Source organism: Taudactylus pleione, unplaced genomic scaffold (assembly GCF_031769625.1).
Source record: "Taudactylus pleione unplaced genomic scaffold, aTauple2 ptg000556l, whole genome shotgun sequence".
Lineage (NCBI taxonomy): Eukaryota > Metazoa > Chordata > Amphibia > Anura > Myobatrachidae > Taudactylus > Taudactylus pleione.
This window is the reverse complement of record NW_028284958.1, coordinates 17,177,135-17,195,474: the sequence shown is the minus strand read 5'-3', so window position 1 is coordinate 17,195,474 and position 18,340 is coordinate 17,177,135. Positions and strand designations below refer to the sequence as shown.

At 41.0% G+C, this 18,340-nt stretch overlaps 1 protein-coding gene across 8 annotated transcripts in view; it reads right to left on the bottom strand.

Moving 5' to 3' along the window:
• MEF2A (myocyte enhancer factor 2A) overlaps positions 1 to 18,208 on the bottom strand; it is a 152,550-nt gene extending 134,342 nt beyond the window's left edge. For 7 of the 8 annotated variants that reach the window (XM_088452693.1, XM_088452697.1, XM_088452698.1 and 4 more), the window contains exon 1: positions 17,818 to 18,208. The gene's annotated coding sequence lies outside the window, so the exon portion shown is untranslated. Of the gene's footprint in view, positions 1 to 17,727; positions 17,797 to 17,817 lie in introns of those variants that run through there. The other variant, XM_088452696.1, reaches the window with a different exon arrangement.
• Positions 18,209 to 18,340: the final 132 nt, after the last annotated feature.

Below are 18,340 nucleotides of genomic sequence, written 5' to 3'. Positions count from 1 at the left end.
CATATTGTGTAAGCTACTGGTCTGTTGGAAGAATACATTAAACATTTTACTGAACTGTGACTCCAATGTAAAAAAAAAATATATGTGCTTTTGTGTCAAATAATTTGTAATAACTTGTTTACATTGCATAGGAAGAGCTTATTTTATGTTAGGCTATCCACATTCCACGTTTTCACTACCATAGGTGTCTCGTTAAATGATTTACCACACAAGGCTATATACAAAGACATTACATCAGCCATTGGCCCATATGGGACGGATGCCATATGACCAGTGGTATAAAACATGCTTGATTACCAGATCTGCTGTATGTACTCTCATCTGAAAAAGTACCCATTCTATTGGTAATCCACTAGCAAACCAATTTGTAAAGATTTTCTATCCAACCATCCAACTAGTTGATTGGTTGGACTGAAAATCTGGTAACGTATGGGAGTAAATTATGATCAGCAAGTTGTCGGGCTCCCGGCGTAGGTAAAATGACAGGCCTGTCATTTAACCCCTTGCCGGGATTAGACAGTCGGGAAGCCGACGGTCGGGATTCTGTCCGTCGGCTTCCCGACTGCTTCCTGTGGTGGTAGGCAGTTTCCATCATTCAGCATCTGCAAATGTGGATGTATACTGATATTCTGGGGGTAGTCTCAATGAATGTGAAGTGAAACAAGCACAATGAAACACATTAGCCATACAAGGAGGCCCACTCATACACATGTAGAAGGACTATGGGTCTGTCCTTTTTTTTGTGGTTTGTAAATGGCCCTTATTCTCTTGACATCTGAAAGGAGGCTAAAATGAAGAGGAAAGGCTACTACAAAAATAACTGCAATTTGTAGCATAAAAAGGCTACACACAAACATTCTCCCCATTCTTATGAATTCCAGTGAAAAGGTTGCAGTACAATTAGAAACATTTTATTTTAGTCTTTGCAGTGTTGAATACAAAACATCACATCATAACCAAAGGTTTTAGTGCAAGAACCTAAATATGAGTCGTTAAACCATTTGTTTCTGGCTTTGCCGTCAGCAATGTGCTCGAATGACAAAAGCAATAAATATGGCGGCTGAATGAGTTAGACAATGTGTCAATATTTATGTTACAGCAGCACAACATGGAATTAAATAAAACACTCCCTGAACAGTTGTTTCCACACCTAGAAGTGTTAACTATAAAACACATGTATTCTAACACAAGCCTTGCCACACCAGTCAACCATAACCGTGGAGTATTTCACTTGTAAGTCATATTATTACAAAAAAACCTCACTTGAATGGTTCTTTAGACATGCTAATACTTGCCTTAAAATGTCATTTTCTCAACACAATCAATATTGGAAACCTACAACAGCACAAGCTAATAAATTAATCAGATATTGCACTATAAAATGAAAAGGGTTTCTCTGCCTTTCCGATTGTAGTACATCCGCCCTGTATTCCCTGTCTCAAGTCTTGGGGAAATACTGTGGAGCTATAGCGTATAGATCCATCACATAGGACTAAGATTAAAGTCTTGCTAAAATAGGCTGTGGTTATCCAATAGTAGCCAGCGGTCATTTGCGCTCTATGATTTGCTTGGAGAGCATTACATTACGCTTCCACTTGCGGTATGCTGTACTGATGAGGGCTGCTGCAATTGAGGTCTGATGTCAGCCAAAGAGGCAGCGGTAAGTGGGGCTCCTGCTAACATCTGACTGCAGAACACTTCTATATACATTTGGTAATATTCACATCAAAGCACAATTCAAATACTTGAGTCCTTCAGCAAAGGTTCAAAATGTATTTTCCATCCAGTTAAGTTTTTGTAATCCACTTATTTACACAAAGCCATGATGAGGGGATTTTTGGAGGCGTGCTATTACCGTATTCATGCAGCAATGCCAATGTTTCCACTCACTGTCTGTAAATCACACTGGCAGAGCCCAGCACCATATAGTCCTGTCCACCCCTAGCTGATTTCTCACCCAGGTCACAGAAACATAAAAACTAAATAACCTACTAAATAAAACCAGAACATTTGAGAAGGTTACACACTACTCATTTTACTGTCCAATCAATATAGAAAAGTATACGGTAAAAAACAAAGCGTACACTTTTCCCAAATGTAACAAAAACACTTTAGGTGGCCAAGAGAAAACAAAAAGGAGCAGAGACATGATTTTTGAACTACCCATCATCTGCCCCTGAAGTGATGCATGCTACCAGGTTCACAATATGTATAAGTAGAGTCAGTGACTTCTATGGAGAAATGGCCTAGACAAGAGATCAGCAAATGTATTCTGGTAAAAGACAACAGAAAAAATGAAACAGAAATTAAAAACTTCAAGCCACACGCTTAAACATGTAATTGTAATATGTTCCTTCTGCAGGTGTGTGTACAGCTTATGAACTTGACGAACTTCTATACTGAAATAAAGTTCATATGTTTATTTTCCAAGGACACCCCTGGCGTTCATATGGTAGCTTATGGAGGGAAAAAAAAAAGTGATTTTATGTCTGTATTCAGGGTACAACATGCAGAAATAGTACAGATATGATTTTCAATAATTCTGCAAATGGTTCCGTTTACACAATTTAACTAGGGGCCTATTTATGAAGATCTGAGGTTCAGTACCAAAAGGTATCATTCCTTATTTTTATCGAAATTAGCAAATTTTTTAGCTTAATAGGCCACTTAGCAACTGCAGAAAACTTAGAGCGAATTACTTTACACACAGGGCAATAAAAATATTGGAAACCAGCCTCTCTCTGCGCCTGTAAATTCACAGCTGTCATAAGATCTGAGAGGACAAATGGCAGAGGGCACAAATGGCAAGGAGTTGCTCAGCTGACAGTGTTTATAATATGCCTGTTGTGCGCAATCAATGAGAACACAGATGCTGATAATACTGTTGTCATTATTGACAATACTACAGATGTGTCCTCATACACCTAGACTCAATTACGCCATACAGGGGGAGAGACGCTCAGCAAGACTTGAGCCGCTCCGAGAGGTGTAGCATCCAGTCTTTTTCTTTACATTTTGCGTCGTATTTGCATCGCAGGTGCAGTGAAACACCAAACAAAATGTACTAGACATGCTGGGCTGCGACTTTAACAGCACAGGAGTTTTAAGCCCAAAGTGGCAGATGAAGCGGGCATGAGAAAAAGCCGCAGACGCTGCATGAGAGCATTTTTACTCAGATTCAGACTCAGTCTCGTACAGATATAAAATTGTTGCATGATCAAAATTGATCAGTGTTATCTAGCAAAGTAGTTTTATCGCCCAAGTGTTGCATATCAAATTAGTCAGCACAGACTACTGGTGTGTCCTAGTTGCATCAAATCGTGACTTAGACGCATTTTCTGCGAAAAAATAAGCCGGGGGCTAGCAGAGTCTCAAGGGACCTGGTGCGCCAAGAGGGGTTGTTTGGTGCGACTGCAGCAAAGATGTGCGATGAACATCTGTACATGAACTGGGCTCTTAGCAGCTGTGATTGGGCCTCATACCTGGTAAAGAATTGCAGAATGCAATGGAAAAACGTATGGCCTTTGTTAGAATTCAGATATAAAACTGTAAGAAAGCTTCATTGCCATTAAATTATACTATGAGACGAGAAGAGCACTAACTCTCCAAATTTCTGGAGCTCTGCAAATGTCCATAATGCTCTGCAAACACTTGCACAACAATTTAAAATCTTGCATTGCACAGCATAAAAAGAAGCCTATTCTATCTCATGCTGAAAAATGCACAATATTAATGATGAACAGCAAAAAAAAAAAAAAATACTCAAAATAAGAAAGTATGTATATTCCACTTTTATAACAATCAAGATAATTGTTGGATTACTTCAGTATAATTATTATTGACACAGTGAACTGCAAAAGTGATCACTGGAAATTAAATATTTCCAAATCAAAAAGGAAGCTATGAATGAACACAGTGGTTGCGGCTTAGGACACCTGAGGGCTCTGTCAGAGTATGCTGGGAATTTTACTTTCCAAATGGTGGCCATACACGGTGAGATTCAAAAGTTGGTAAGATGAGTTGTACAATTTCCCTTGAAATTATTCCCTTAATATCCTGGACGATTTGTATTGAAAATGCAATGATTTCACATAAGACTTCACATTAGACTGCAACTCATACACGATAGGTTGAGGCCTCTCTGCAAAACCATCCAATCTGCGATCCAACTAGATGACGGCGGGGACGCGCATCAGGGGTCGCAGAAGACTCAAAATACAACTATATTCATAAGATTGGTCTGTCCAACCTGTAAAATCTGCCCAAATTGTGTGATCGTCCCGTGTATAGCCAGCATTAGATTTCCATTCTCGAACAGTATAGCTAAAACAAAGAATATAGCACTTGAGGGGTAAACCAGAAGGGCCATGACTTCAGTACTAGATGGATTCTCGGCTTACAGTTTGGGCTATTATATCCTGATGTTTATCACCAGAATAGGAAGCGTCAGGTGGCCTGGTAGGTCACTCCCCTCAAATGTTTAAACTTAGAGAATGAAAAAAAATAAATTATATAGTATCCCTGTCAAGTTGTTAAAGCTCTAGTCTCTAATTAAAGAAACTGTAATGATATTCAAAATAAATAAGCATTTATTTTTTGCAGTGATTCAAAAAAATAAAATGTTATTATTTAAAGTAAATTTAGTAGATACAGTCAGGTGAATAAATATTGGGACATTGACAGAATTGTCATATTTTGGCCTCTATTCACCACCACAATGGCTTTGAAATGAAACAAACAAGATGTGCTTTAACTGCAGACTTTCAGATTTAATTTGAGGGTAATTACATCCAAATCAAGTGAACGGTGTAGGAATTACAACGGTTTCTAGATGTGCCTCCCACTTTTTAAGGGGCCAAAAGTAATGGGACAAACTAAACAATCCTAAACCTAACTTTCACTTTTTAATACTTTGTTGCAAATCCTTTGCAGACAATTACAGCCTGAAGTCTGGAACGCATAGACATCACCAGACGCTGGGTTTCATCCCCGGTGATGCTCTGCCAGGCCTCTACTGCAAATGTCTTCAGTTCCTGCTTGTTCTTGGGGCATTTTCCCTTCAGTTTTGTCTTCATCAAGTGAAATGCATGCTCATTCGGATTCAGGTCAGGGGATTGACTTGGTCATTGCATAACATTCCACTTTTTAGCCTTAAAAAACACTCTTTGGTTGCTTTTGCAGTAAGCTTCGGGTCATTGTCCATCCGCACTGTGAAGCGCCGTCCAATGAGTTCTGAAGCATTTGACTGAATAGGAGCATATAATTTTGCCCGAAACTTCAGAATTCATTCTGCTGCTTTTGTCAGCAGTCACATCATCAATAAATACAAGGGAACCAGTTCCATTGGCAGCCATACATGCCCATGCCATGACACTACCACCACCATGCTTCACTGATGAGGTGGTATGTTTTGGATTATGAGCAGTTCCTTTCCTCTTCTCTTCCCATCACTCTGGTTCAAGTTGATCTTTGTCTCATCTGTCCATAGGATGTTGTTCCAGAACTGTTTTGGCTTTTTTAGATGTTGTTTGGCAAACTCTAATCTGGTCTTCCTGTTTTTGTGGCTCACCAATGGTTTACATCTTGTGGTGAACTCTCTATATTCACTCTTGTGAAGTCTTCTCTTGATTGGTGACTTTGACACATATACACCTACCTCCTGGAGAGTGTTTTTGATTTGGCCAACTGTTGTGAAGGGGTTTTTCTTCACCAGGGAAATAATTCTTCTGTCATCCACCACAGTTGTTTTCCATGGTCTTCCGGGTCTTCTGGTGTTGCTGAGCTCTCCGATGCATTCTTTCTTTTTAAGAATGTTCCAAACACTTGATTTGGCCACACCTAATGTTTTTGCTATCTCTCTGATGGGTTTGTTTTGATTTTTCAGCCTAATGATGGCTTGCTTCACTGAGAGTGACAGTTCTTTGGATCTCATATTGAGAGTCAACAGCAACTGATTCCAAATGCAAATGTCACACCTAGAATCAACTCCAGACCTTTTACCTGCTTCATTGATAATGAAATAACGAGGGAATAGCCCACACCTGTCCATGAAATAGCTTTTGAGTTGATAGTCCCATTACTTTTGGCCCCTTAAAAAGTGGGAGGCACATATAGAAACCGTTGTAATTCCTACACCGTTCACCTGATTTGGATGTAATTACCCTCAAATTAAATCTGAAATTAAAACACATCTTGTTTGTTTCATTTCAAAGCCATTGTGGTGGTGAATAGAGGCCAAAATATGAAAATTCTGTCAATGTCCCAATATTTATGCACCTGACTATCTTTGCAAATGAAAAAAGCACTAAAAACAGTATATACTGTAACAAGGGGTATAGAAATGAGGACTCCAGACAGGCAGGTAGTCGGTGAAGCAGTGTCTTTTTAATGGCAGCAAACACTGCACCTTAGCATACGTGAGCATAGGCCTGGATACACACAGGCACATAACAGAAACTAAGCAAATAAACATAAAAGTAAAATGTCCCAGCATTCCTTGTGCTTAACAGTCAACAGTTACAATATTTGTGGACCTACCAGCTCCTGGCACCCTAACGCTAACCACCACCCCGGTCTATGGCCTGGCCAGCTTGTCCGGCATCAGGAGCAAGGAGCATCAGGTGTGTGAGAGTTTTAAACCCTTCCAGTGCTGCTGACTTCCTGCTGGCTCTGGGTGACCAGGAAAACCCAGAGTTACATATTCTATTGCCGCTGCAGAATGTGCCGATCTTATTTTCCTCTCCCACTGTGACAACCTGGAATTCCACACCTCCAATGCTAATGCAGAATGCACAGGCTTCACTCCAGCCTCCCTTGGAAGGAGATGATCCCAGAAGAAAGTGGGCAATTCAGGTGAGAGACCACCCCTCTCACTACAATACAGATTTATACACCAGGATAAGTTGAAATGCTGGCAGACGCGATGCCGTCAGTCAAAATACCGCCGCCGATATCCCGCCACCAGGCATAATGCCGACACAGATAGCCTGATGGACGTCAGGATACCTGCGTCGGCATCCGGAAGCCGAACGTTTGGATGATGGTAAGTATGCGCGCTTGGCCGGGGATGGGGGAGGGTTAGGATTAGGCACCCCCGGGCGAGGATTTAGGGTTAGGCACCTTCCAGGGAGGGCAAGGCTAGTGAAAGGGGGGGTTAGGGTTATGTACCCCTCGGGGGGAGGTTAAGGTTAGGCAACCCCTTGGAGGGTTAGGCTTAAGGTGCAGGAAGCGGGGATTACGGTTAGGCACCACCGGGGGGAACGTTTGGGTTAGGCACCACTAAGGGAGGGGAGAAAGGAAAGTGGGTTAGGGTACTCACTGGCCCCTGTCGGGATTCAGTTAGGCACCATCGGGGGGAGGTTAGGGTTAAGCACCCAATGTGGAGGATAGTGTTAGGCACCACTAAGGGAGGGTTAGGGTTGCGGGGATGGGGGGGAGAGGGGAGGGTTAGGCTACTTAGCACCTCTAGTCAGGATCTTCACTATCGGTATTTGAACCATCTCATGCCGATTCCTCATACACCATATGGGTTTATGGACAAACAGAGACAAAAGTCAGAAAATAAAAATGAATATAAAGGAAGACAAATTCTCGGTTGTCATTGGAACTCTGGAGCTGAGAACATCTTCTGTCATTTACAAGTGTTGACTGAAAAGCAAACCAGGGAATATGACAGCCAGAAATAGTCTAGCATAGTACGGTGAGTAAATCTATTTGGGTGTTTATTTTGAATCGTTGCTATATTTTACTCATTCATTGGATACTATATCTGCTACAGTTAAAACTATTAACAGCATGGAGTTTAGAAAAAAAATCCTATGTGATGTGTGCCAGCCGTTCTAATCTGAGGCGGGATTCTGGCAGCGAGATATATTTACTGAGCACACACGTGCGACTGGTGTCACAAATAAAGGGTGGAAAAAACACTTAACCCAGTGGTTCCTCCTGCAACACACTCAGAGAGCCAAGCAAATAAACTGTATATGCCTCTGAGTAAGACTCCGGTTTTATGTCCATGTCATACTTCTCATAAATAGGCCAAGTCTATCTAACATTACAATCCCCAGGTAGACTGTTGTGTGTGTGGATAGAAGAGGTAGAATATACTTCTGTTATACTGCAGACATTAAATACAAGTTATTTTTTGCAGTTTTATTATTTTAATTCTTGTTTATTAAAAGTTCAAATAAAAGAAAAATACTGTACATAGACCTTGTTAGTACAATAAAAAGGCACTAAAATAACAAGGAAAGCGCTGCAGAATATGTGCGCGCTTTATAAATAACTGGTAATAAATAAATAAGTGGGGTCGGTTCATGGTAATATACATCAATGCATAAAAAATAAGTATATCACTTTGTGCAGCCTACAATGCAGAACTAATAGGATACAGTTTCCTTTTCATACACTAAAGGGACTCATCTAAAGTTGGACACAATTGTGCTCCACAAGTAAGCACAAAAACAACAAACAAATTAACTTACCGAAGTATCAGTATAAGCACTTGTGTACCTACCGCAAATTCTGTTGGTTTGGACTAAGACTTCAGGATAGAGTAGAGATGAAGCCTGACAATGTTGTAGTACATGCTAAAGCCACAGTACCCGATTTGTTCACAATAATATAAAGAGAATATGGTCTAGACAAGTATTTAGCATTCCTGTTAGGCTGATTTCAGAAGGGCAGCATGCGCCCAGTAGGTGCCCCGCTAAAACAAACTGCTGTGTGCTGTCCCCAACTGCGGGCCGCAGTGTCTCACGGGGGAAGTTGCTGTGCAGCACTCACCATCGGTAAATAGATGCCGTACGCATGCGCACGACATCTATTCACAGTGAGGTAATAGCTTGGGCATGCCCCCAAGAGTGATGAAAAGGGGGGGGGGATGTCTTAAAGGCATGGCCCCTTTTTCTTGTGGGGTGCAAAAAATTGAAATAAAAAAAAAATCTAAAAATTGTCAGGAAATTTGGAACAGAATAGCAAAAAAAAAAAATTAATTTTCATAGATGACTCTTACACATTATTTCATTTTGCGCTGCCAAATTCCCGGGAAATTGCCCTGAATTGAATTGGCCCCCATAAATCAAATGTGAATCCACTGCCCTGCAGTAGTCCAAATGCAAACATCAATTAAGTAATGAGAATAGACGGCCCATATTTGGTATAATTTAGCCATATCAGTAATGATTTCATTACTATCTGCTGGAAAGGTCAATACACAATCAGCCAATGATAAGTCACTGCATCAACCTTCCTGTACACAGAAGAAATAAGTTTCCTAAAAAGCATATCTGGAATTCTAAAAGACTTATGCACACATCAGTTAACATTTAATCTATGGTATATAGCACTTTATTATAACCTTCAGGTACCAATGCTGCTATTTCTAGATTTGGCTAGGCAAATCATACAGTTATTAAATTGACTTCATTGAAAGAAAGAGAGCTATCCCCAGGCTTATATGACAGCAATAACCAACATACTGAAAATGAAAAATGTGAATGAGGGTAATAAGCACTTGGAATTGCCTTACTGGTAATAATAAAATCTCAGGCCCATCGTGTCACATTTACCAATTTGGAAAGCATGGAAAATCAGAAGCAAGGCAAATCTGTTATTCGCAACAACTTTTTAACTGCAGTGTTCATCATGGATTACCAGCCGTAATTGGGGTTATCATATTGTATATTCTAAAGACTTACCATTCAGTTTACTGGGTCTGTTATGATGTAGCAATATAAAAAACAGTAGTTACAAGCATGCGATAACCTCAATAACCAAAGAATATTGTATATGTTATAGATATGCAGTGACTGCTGAGTGATTAAACTGCAAAACGGATGTCTCTCAATTAAATGTGATTGGAGGAGCCATTATCTCTCAACAAACAATGAAAAAGGGCTAGTCACTATATATCAGCCATAAAGGGAAAGCACTGTGGGGCATATGTACTAAGCATTGGAGAGAGAAAGTACCAACCAATCAGCTCCTGTAATTTTTTCAAACACTGCCTGTAACATGGCAGTTAGTAGCTGATTGGCTGATAAAATGGAGGGAGATTGTCTGCTGATACTCTATCTCCCTCCATTTTATCAGCCAATCAGCTACTAACTGCCATGTTACAGGCAGTGTTTGCAAAATGACAGTTAGGAGCTGATTGGTTGGTACTTTATCACTCTCCAAGGCTTCATACATCTCCCCCTGTAAAATATGGCCTTCTGGGCAGGAGTCTGGGACTCTTTCCTATATATATTAGCAGTTATGCATTCTGGGCCGGATTCCGAGGTGGATGGTGTATGACGGGCACGTGCAGGGCACTTCTGTTGTGAGTGCGCTATTATTCTAATGTGTCCGTACTAATGTTGTGTGTCTGCATGCAATATAGCTATCCCGCCCTTTTTGTAAGACAGAGGGTCTGTCCGCCAGCGCACCAGTCACCATTAATATCTGAAATTGCACCAGCCCATAAGGGGCTGACTATGTTTTAAAGGACTTTGGCGTCAAACTAAATGGCCACCATTACAGTTCTCATTTTTTTAGCTCTAGTGTATAGTTGTAATGTTTTGGCTATAGTTATTTTTTTTAATAAAATAGTTAATTTTATTTAATGTGATGCACTGAACTACTGTATCATTAAATAGCGTTATAAAAATGGATATGAGGGGAGGTTGGCATTAATTTTGTAGAGATGTATTAATCTACAATTTTAGTCTGGGAAAATTGACAAAACTGATTTAGTTAAACTCGAAGGATAACAATATTGTGATATTTTTACATAAATGGACATATATATATATATATATATATATTAGGACGAAAATGCGAAGGGTGGCCTCCCACGTGACGGTAATTCCAGATAATCCAACATCACAGGATCAGCCGTGTGCTCCAGCACTTTCTTCGACGGTCCATACTTTTTGGTGATTTGAGAGTAGAGTTTTTTTGCGTATTGTATTGTTAATGGGAGCAGTTGTAATTGCTTCTTTGGACATAGTGGGTGGAATTCAATTGTTTACTAGTACCCGCAGCTCCAGTCTAAAAGTGACGGGCAATATTCCATTGTTCGTGCCACTGGACGTGAGTGCCATGGGTGCCAATTACTTATCATGCATGTCACGCACAAATGTAACGGGTATAGCCCGTGCAAACAAATTTGGGTGGATGTCTCTCACTACCTCAGAAGGGTGCGAGCAAAAATGATGGGCTCCTGCAGCACTCACACCTGGCGGCACAAACAATTGAATATCGCCCATCACTTTAGATGAGAGCCGCAAACGCGAGTAAACAATTTAATTCCCTCCAATGTATGCATTAAATTAAAAGGTGGATGTCTCCTTTAATTACTAAAGGAGCTTGCAAGAAAGCTACTAGTGCAGCAGTATGATTACATAGAGTGCAGCCAAAGCAATACTAGCCCATGTCATTTATATTTTATGTTTTCTAAGTCTTCTGACTTTATGTGGTGCTTTAGTCAAGAAAATTATTAAAGGCTGTTAAAGTAAATAAATACACTTGCTACAAATAACTTTACCCGGGCTGTGAAAACTGTCTCTTATATGCGCTTTGCAGAAAAGGCAGGTAATGCAGCAATATCATTCCTACGGAATCGGTATGATATACCGATGGATGGGATGCCGGCTGTCAAAACAAAAACGTCGGCCTCCAAATCGTGAAGAATCCCAACAGGGGCCAGTGAGTACCCTAACCCACTTTCCTTTCTCCCCCCCTAACCCTCCCTTCGTGGTGCCTAACCCTAAAACTGGTGGTGCACAACCCAAACCCCACCTTCCCGCACCTTAAACCTAACCCTCCCGGTGGAGTGCCTAACCCTAACTTCCCCCTAGTGGTGCGTAACCCTAATCCCCCTTCCCTGGGGGGGAGGCCCTAACCCTAATCTCTCCGCCTGTGGCTAACACCTAACAGCGCCCGCTTACCTTCATTCGGGGTGGCAGCTGTCGGAATTTCTGCGTTGGGATAAAGATAAACGTCAGATTTCAACGCCTATCTTTAGTCCCGCATCCTGCTTCCGAAGTCGGGATTCCGACAGTCGTCATTCCGGCCGCTGGTAATGTGACTGCATCCCCATTCCTACACACAGGGTATTGGCAGGACAATAGTACAATGCTTCATTTCTTATTATATGTCACTTTCCTTAATCTGCAGGCAATTTTGACATGGGTTACCACTGAAGACATTAAATCTTATCACCAAATATGTCTACTGCCTAGCAGAAATTCAGAGTTCACTCTGGATGTTGTTCTAGCCTCCAACATGATTTTACCCATGTTTAGTCTCTGCTAACCTCTGGTCACAGTCCATGAAGGATAGGAATACAAAAGAGTGCAGAGTAGCATATATACACCACCAGTAACATTCCCAATATACAAGCAAAAATTAAAATGACCTTGCAAGTCTGTATTGATTTACAAACCACTATAATTTGGGTAGTTCTTATGTGAAATAATTTAGCATTATAGAAGGCATACATCAGCAAATGACTTTATCTGCAAGCTAGGCAATGAAAGCAAGCATCCATAGGTTATAATAGTTTATATCAAATTATCCAACTTTATGGCCCATACTGTCAACTACATTGTTTCATTTCCTCAAGGACTGGATACTAACCTACAACTTGCCAAAACAACACTGCTGGTCTCGCTATCCCTCTGAGACCAAGTAAAACAAACAGTGTGTCTTGGTTAAGCTGCAGGATACAATGATTTTTTTTTGCTCTTCTATACCGTTTTCCATGGAAAGAGCATTTTATTCTGCAAGCTATGCTCTCTCCCAGGCAGGCTCCCACCAGAAGGAGAGCTGGGAGGAATACAGGATGCCAGCAGGGCTGTCAGTAGAGAGCCTTTTCCTGAGCCGGCTTCCTCTATACCTCACAGATCTCCTGCCCGGGAGAGAGCATAGCAAATACATAACACTGACTAAAAAATACTTGAGCCCGAGTGAGCAGAATTCCTGGAGAACTTCATTTTTTGTGGAAGTACAAAGCAAAGTGCACAAGGGATCTTTCTTTTCTTATAGCAAAGCATCCATATAGCTAAATTTGTTGGAATTTGTCAATATACAGAGTTTGTTTCAACCAATACAAGATATTATGAATGCAACATTAATACTTGCTCATCTCTTTGAATTATAGCGAATAATAGATTTCTTTAAAGATACCAACATACCATTTTCCATGACCATATAAAAATCTTTAAATGTGTTTGTAAGTAATTAAAATAAGTGATCTGCATTTTTCATTTATGGTTACTTTTTTTTGAGCATTTGTTTTATAGGAGTTGAGTATAAGTACTCAAAAGTCTAAAGGTGCCCACACACATAGCGACATTTTACATGATTTGGCCGATTTCGACGAATCATGACGACGAATCGGGTAAAAAAAGAACAAATCGTGAGTTTATACTCACGAGCACGATGCCGATGCGCGTCCCCGCTCGTCGTACATCGCATCTTCTGATCTGCCGTGCTGTAGGGCAGATTAGCCAATCTGGGATACAATGCATTGGCTGCAAGATAGATCTTTAGTCAGATTGGACATTTTTAACTCCAAATCGTGATCACGACGGCAAGGGAGCTCCCGTGAAAGTTCATGAGGAAATTGGCCATAAAATCGTATCGTGAGGACATCGGTATGTGTGTGGGCACCTTAACAAAGGCCACACGAGTTTGCAAAAGGAAACAAGTTTTATGTACTCGATTGCATGGACTGTGGGGGTGATTCAGCAACGGATGGAATTGCAAAGAAACTGCACACAGGCAGCATTGCAATTCCTTCCTTCCAAATATGCAAATGCAGTAGGAGATGCATGACACCCACTGCTGCATTTGCAATCCCAGCACTGAGACAGGCTGGGATCACCATTGCGACCATCGGTGGTTGATGGTCGCGATGGAGGACGGCGCCAGGCCAACGGCCAGCTGAGTAAGCCTCAGCTTACTCAGGCTGGCTGGCGAGGCCAGGAAACTGCGTCCGTCGACGCAGTCCCTGGCCTTGCCACTCTCTGAAAACAGTCCAGCCTGTGATTTACACCGTTCATAGGGTACACAGCAGCTACAAAACCCTGCTTCCTCTGCCCACCTGCAATCCAGGATAGGTCTGCTGTCACTGTGGTGGAGGAATACGGATAAATAGGCATGCACCGATCATCCAATTCAGCTTCCCAAACACACTGGCTGCAGTTAAGCTTGGAATTAAAATGAATAATTAAAATGAAGCAGAAGTGCAAGCGGGAAACTGAATAGTTGTGGATTTTTTTTTCTCCTGGGGACATACAGTATATACCTTGAATTCTTTAATATAACCTGCAAAAATATAGTGCTTTGTACCTCAGAAGGGGCAAATACATGCGTTTCTTTGCCCTTCCCTTTTATTATGTGACTTATGTCGCTATATTTTTATTCACCAGACAAATCTGTTTATAGTGAACACTGGAATCACTAACACCTTTGCCTGTAAACATGTAGATGGAGACAGACTGCAGTCTTATCAAATGTTATAACCTGAGAATTTACTACCGGAGTCCCTATTAACCTCTCCATACAACACAATACAGAACTGCTTGGGTACACACTACACAGTATTTTGAACAATTTGGCTGATTCTGACGCATCGGAACGACACATAGTTGAAATGTGTAGTGTATACCCACTATCACGATATCGATGCGCGCTCTCGCCTGTCGTCCGTCGTATCCTCAGATCATTTGTACATTCAGAAAGATCTGAGGATGTCGCTACCGATGCCATGCTGCCGAATGCAGCATGGCCCCCTCTACCGCCGCCGTCATTGGCAAGTGTGTATGCACTTGCCGATGGCGGCACCCCTGCCGGGTCCATCACTAACGAGTTCAGTACACGCTAGTGTGTACTGGCCTTAACAGTCATGGCAAATATTGGTGCAACCAATCAGATATAATCGTGACTGCAGTGGGAAGTCAAATGCCTATGCCTTTTTAACAAGGACTCTGTAAAGTTGTTTTTCCATTTTGGGACAACCTTCTCGCTTTAGTAACTGTATTACATCCATGGTGGTCCAGCTATTGGATAATATTAACTGTCAGACAGGTCTGTTAGCATCATAAGTATACAGTCATCCTGCGTTTAAGGTGACTATCAGGGAATGGCGAAGTCATTATAATTGTATAACATGAGACCTCTATATTTCTGATCATATGTCACACACTACTCTAGCTAGCAGTTTGTATCTAACTGGTACCTCTTATGCCAAACTCCAAATCTTCAGATTGCTGGGAGTGTGCAATACTCTCAACATGCCTGGTACCCATTACCCACTATTACTTTATGTGCCAATTATCTACAAGGAATAGCTAATCTCCCCAGTGCGTTGGAGAGAGATGAAACTTGTATCTGTTTTATGTATTGTCTTCCCTAAAGCCATTTTGTGTAGCGCATATTTAAATTCAGTGCCCTGGAGATAGGTAACTCCAGCAGCCAAAGTTACTGTGGTCTGCAAGCCATTCCCTTCTGCTGTACAACATACATACAAAAACAAGATAACTTGCTTGAAAAGTGGACAACCCTTAAAAAGGAAAATGGTTAGCATTATACATGAATATCACACTATTTTTTGCTGGAATTAAAATGAATACCTTAATGTCAAATGTAAAGGATTGAAAAATATAAACTGTCAAGATTAGTAGATATCTTCACCATGTATAATAATAATAATAATAATAATAATAATAATAATAATAATAATAATAATAATAGTCAATGTCACTTTACATCCTTTTTTTTTAGTTGTATCTAGCCATGTTTAACACAGTACAAAGCTGGCTGTAAACATTCTGTAAAAATCAACTGTACAATAACTGCAGACATGAGATATGTAGTCATAAGTCCAACAACATATCAATTAGAGTGTACTGGTCATAAGTATTATATGTATTTGGGTTATTTGTTATGTACTGCTACTACAGTATCACACAACACTAATATTTAGAAATTAAAGCTATACTGCAAAACAGAGGGAGATCTGTCACAAAACCCCTTTTAAACAACTAAAACCAACAGTACTACAGTCTGGTAAACAGTATGTTTTGGGGGGTTGTCAATAAAGATGATTTATATAGGCAAAATACCCAGTCTTAGGGGTATAGTTACTAAAATGCTGGTTTTTAGAAGTGGAAATGTTGACCATAGTAACCAATTGGATTTTAGCTTTAATCTTCTAGAAGGTGCTAGATAAATAAATAGAAACTGATTGGTTGCTATGGGCAACATCTCCACTTCTAAAAACCCACACTTTAGTAAATATACCACTTAAAGTCTTAATGGAAGCTGCCCACTTAAAAAAAAAATCTATGAAAAATATAGAACCTTCTTTCATGTAATATATTACATATATACATATTCAATAGTTATGACACTTTAATATAGAGTGTAACATGGAGAAGTTTTACAATGTATCTATATAACTTTTGCTTAAAATAAACACTGAAATGAACAAAGAGTAATTACGCTTTTAATAATTCAATGCTTTTCGTTTTCATGAATATACTGGCTATACCAAGTTCTGCATCAACAAGAAGGTGGGGAGTTAATACTGAACCTTACTAACCGAAATCCCATCTATTAGATTTGTTTTTCAAATGTGTTTACCCATAATTTTCCCAAAAGACAATACTGTAGTAGGGAACGAGAGGAACATCTGGACACACCGCTAGGTGACTACACAAGTTCCATTGGGAGCACATTCACCCAATTAAACAGTTTGTTTGGCGGTTATATTATTAATAAGCTGCTGAATACAGTCAATGCTGCAATCGCAAACATAAGGTTGTATTGAGACTCTAGCCTTCACTAAATGTGTTATTCACTAACAAATCTAAAATAAAGCACTACGTTCTTTCAATATACTTTTTTACAGCACAGTCTTCTATTAATCATATCGATATAATGAGGTAACAGGGAACCAAATACATAGATAGATAGATAGATAGATAGATAGATAGATAGATAGATAGATAGATAGATAGATAGGACTGCAGTGACGATTTAAGTTACATGAAGAATATCAAGTGGGGAAAAACACATCTAATGATCAGTTACAAAGGTTTGACTAGAATTGAGTTCAGATTTAAAGCAAGTGCTTTGCTACACAGAACTACAGTATAGAGATTTTTTAGTGTTACAAGAGACTAGCCAATGTGAGTACAATACTCTAATAAAATACAAACTACGTTATAAAACAAATGAAAGTGTATGGTTAGGCTGAGCTCTGTACACAATACAGAGTGTTTATGGGTGTGTTTCGTCTGACATGTAGTAAGTGTAGCAGGGAATCAGTGTGAGACCCAGATTGGATGGTAGGGAAGGGACACTGGGAGTACATGATCTGGGGTCTCAGTGCAGTCCCCCCCATGACCTGCTGCTGGGTGTATATAGTTACAGAGCTGCCTGGGAGGGGGGTGTGGTGAACACAGGCACTAGTAACAACACCATCACCAGGGTCACTGCTGGCACAGCACAGGGCTGGGGGCACACTCAGCATAAAGTGTATGCCCAGCACAGGGGCTGGCAGGGTACAGACCCCCAGAATTATAAGGAAGCACTCAGCCTGGGGACCTGACTCCTGTGGGAAAGTGGACCTGTAGAAACACATAACTCCAGCAATGGTGCCAATTATCCCACAATAAATACAATGACAGCACATAGATAAATCCCCCCCAAATGAAGACCACTTTGTACACTTACCCAATGTGTTGTTATATGTCACTGCGCTTACTGTGTGACACCATGCACCCCTCCCAGCCCCTCCTGCTGCTGGATGCACACACAACTCACCTGAGGGCACGTTTCTGCCAGCAGGACCCAGCGGACTCCTTTTCTCCAGCCTGCCCCCAGCACATACACACAGACAGCAGAGGCAAATAAGTGCTTCTTAGTGACACTCCGCCATAGCCGCTTCACCTCCTGTAGCTCAGGGGGCTGAGGAGGGCGGATCACTCCGCGCCAGAGGTCCGGTTGATGACGTCAGCGACAGCGAACTAACAGCCCCAGGCCTGACTGAGAGGGTCTTGGTATTCGGAGAGCGAGTTCAGTATAATGTACCGACACTGTGCCATAAAACGGCAGTCTGGGTAACGGTGCTTTTGTCCTGTCGGGGATGAGGAAGGAGAGGTGAGGCCGCCTGCTTGACAGCTCGCACGTTGTATTCCTCTTAGCAACCGATGACGTAATCCACCCATATCTCCGGGCCATTGGCCGTTAGAGTGACAGGAGACTGCATGATTGACGTTCGCCTAAACCAATACGGAATGATGAGAGGGCGGGGCCAGTGAACTTATTATGTTCAATGTTTATTAGC